The sequence below is a fragment of the Stegastes partitus genome, unplaced genomic scaffold (genome assembly GCF_000690725.1).
Source record: "Stegastes partitus isolate 25-593 unplaced genomic scaffold, Stegastes_partitus-1.0.2 Scaffold2252, whole genome shotgun sequence".
NCBI lineage: Eukaryota > Metazoa > Chordata > Actinopteri > Pomacentridae > Stegastes > Stegastes partitus.
The window spans coordinates 11,912-15,228 of record NW_007579983.1 but is presented as its reverse complement, the minus strand read 5'-3'; positions in this window follow the sequence as shown (position 1 = coordinate 15,228).

The following is a 3,317-nucleotide window of genomic DNA, read 5'->3' as shown; positions in this document are numbered from 1 at the left end:
ACAGCTGATGAGCCGATGAGCCACAGCTGCCAGCGATCTCCCCTGATCGGCTCCGCCCAGCCTGCAGTGAACAGAGACACACCCACCCAAACACAGAGACAGACAAAAACCCAGTGAACAAAGTCTAGGACCCTCACACCCTGCCTTGTTTTCAACTCCATCATTGGACTTTCAGTTTTTGCAATAAACCTCATTTCTCTAATTCCACCGGTCCTGAGTGCTGTTTCTGCACTTGGGTCAAGCAGCCTAACTAATCCCTGACACAACACTCAGGCCACTCTGACCCAGCAGAAGCACTCAGCCGAACCATCATTAAACAAGCCAGACCATACACTGTCCGCAGCTCCCTCCATTGTGTTTTTCTATATATTTTTTTAACGTTTTTCTAGTCTTTTTCCCTATTTGTGACAGTATGGTCTTCCCCAACTTGAACCCTTTTGACGATAAGGGAATCGTTTCCTTATTTAGTCTTTTCGGACCATGGACAGGAGCTGAAAACCCCAGCCTGAAACAAGTATATGTGGACATAGCCGTCGATGTAGCAGCACAAAATCCCTGACTGTGGAGGTCGCTACCTGCTTTTCTTTTTGATTTTATTGGCCCCCCCGGTCTCCCAGCCAGCCGGCTTGCCTGCAGGTCCGGAGCCCACTGACTGCAGGGTGGGCGTGGTGAGCCTGCAGCCTGTCGGCAACCCTGAACCTGCTCCATATGACTCTAAGGAGCCACTTCCTGGAAAATGCGTGGCTCCCGGCAACATCAGACCTCGCCGCTCCCCAGCGCACTGACCTCGCCACTCCCCAGCGCACAGATCCTGTCGCAGGGCGTCACTGAGGTGCCGCCGGTCCAACCACACCGGTCCAACCACACTGGTCCATCTCAGTTCCTGTTTCTGAGCGGGTCGATGCCGTCTCTCCTGTTCCTGTTCGCGAGCAGGTCGACGCTGTCTCAGCTGATCCTGTTCCTGTTCCCGAGGGGGTCGACGCTAATTCTCTGCCTGTTCCCAATCGGGTCAACGCCGCCTCAGATCCTGTTCGTGGTCTCCAGCGGGTCGACGCCGCCTCCGTTCGTGGTCTCCAGCAGGTTGGCGCCGCCTCTGTTCGTGGTCTCCAGCAGGTCGACGCTGCCTCTGTACATGGTCTCCAGCAGGTCAACGCCATCTCAGTTCCTGTTCCCGAGGGGGTCGACGCCGCCTCAGATCCTGTTCCTGTTCCCAAGTGGGTCGACACTGCCTCAGATCCTGTTCCTGTTCTCGAGCAGGTCGTTTCCGTCTCAGTTCCTGTTCCCGAGCGGGTCGACACAGTCTCACCTGATCCTGTTCCTGTTCCCGAGGGGGTTGACTGCCTCAGATCCTGTTCCTGTTCTTGAGTGGGTCGACGCCGCCTCTGTTCGTGTTCTCCAGTGGGTTGGTGCCATCTCTGTTCCTGTTACTGTTCCTAAGTGGGTCGATGCCACATCTCATCGTGTTTCCGGGTGGATTGATGCCGTCTCTACCGGCTCTGGATGCTGGGATCTGCCTGAGTTGGATCCCAATCCCCCTGGCCAGCAGACTGCCCCAGCTTCTCATGCTTCTAAACCTCAGCCTGCATTGGCATCCCCTGCTCCAGAGGGGCTCCGCCTTCGCTGGTTCCTAGCCTGAGTCCGGTCTCCAGTGGGATCCTGCCTATGCCGTCGCCAGCCTCCCGAGGGACCCCGTCTCCTTCGTCTCCACGCTACAGCCCGGCCTCCCGAGGGACCCTGTCTTCTTTGTCTCCGGGCTCCAACCTGGCCTCCCATGGGAACCCATCTCCTTTGTCTCCGGGTCCCTGTCTGGCCTCCTGAGGGGTGCCACCTTTTTCATCGCCGGCCCCCAGCCCAACCGTCCGAGGATTTCTGTCTCGTCCATTGCCGGCCTCCTGATAGGTTCCACCGCCGGTCTCCAGCCCGACCGCCCGAGGGTCTCATCCGTTGCCAGCCCCCTGATGGGTTCTGCTGCTGACCTCCGGTTCAACCACCTCTGTGGTTCCGCAGCCGTCATCCTGAGTGGCCCTGTCTGCTCGGCCAGCCTCTGGGCCGTTCTCCTGAGCGGCCCCGTCTGCCCAGCCAGCCTCTGGGCCGTCCTCCTGAGCGGCCCCGTCTGCCCGAGGAATATGTATTTTTGTGCACCTTGTTGGTCCAATCCCAGGCCTCTGGACCTTTTTCCTCCTAGAGGCAGGAAGCTGGCGCCTGTGTTTGGCTTTGCGTCCACTGCCTCTCTGTTCGGTCGCTTACTTACTCTAATAGTTACTAGCTAGTTAATAGCTTACTTACATGTTGCTATATCGTGCCTGTGAACCAAAAATTGTGTCTCAGCCGTCATTCGCTATGATCGTCATGCGCTTTTTGGCATTAAGGAGCACATGAAGAAAGTGTGTGTTACCTGGCACAGGTATGAGGAGTTTTTCCCTCCACCTTTTGAATGTGCCTCGTCATCTCCCGAGTACTTTCTGATAGCGAAGCGTCGTGGCAGGAGAAGGAAGAGGGGTTCACGGGCTGGTGTACAATCCAGGAGGAGGACGCAGAGGGGATACACATCCTGGGTGGCCGGGTCCAGTGCTGTTGACGAACAGCATTGCTTACGGCAGATTCCCGTCCAAGGCCTGACTTGGGAGTCAACTCGCGCGACACCAGCCAACGGTTCCGCACTCCTGTTGCAGTCTGATCGGTCCTTTCCAGTGCGTCCTACGAGCCGTCGCTGTGGAGGAAATCACCTGGGCTGCGCCGAGGTGCCATACCGGTCTGCGTGCATCTCCAGCCGGGCGTGCACAGCCAATGCGTTTTGGTCTACTAAATGCACGTTTCATAGCGAACAAGGCATGCTTTTTGAGTGACTTGTTCCTGAATGAGAACCTTGATTTCATGGCCCTGACGGAAACCTGGCAGAGGGAAAAGGAATATACACATCTGAACGAGCTGTGCCCTCCGAACTGTTCTGCGTTTGGGACCCCGCGGGTCGCACGGCGAGGAGGTGGACTTGCGCTCATTCACAAGGACTACTTTCCGTGCAGACAAATGAAGCCGGAGCCATTCAACTCATTTGAGCTTCAGATGACTAAGGTTGGAAACACTGACTCTTTCTATTGTGTTTTAATCTATCGACCCCCTGGTCCTGCACGTGAGTTTTTTAATGAGTTTTCTGAATTGTTATCCATGATGATAAAACTTGACAGAGTTCTGTTTGCTGGTGATTTCAATTTCCACGTAAATGACACTTCTTGTGCTGTAGCATCAGAGTTTTTAGCACTCACAGACTCATTTAATTTAAAGCAGCATGTTTCTGGCCCAACACATACTTTGGATCT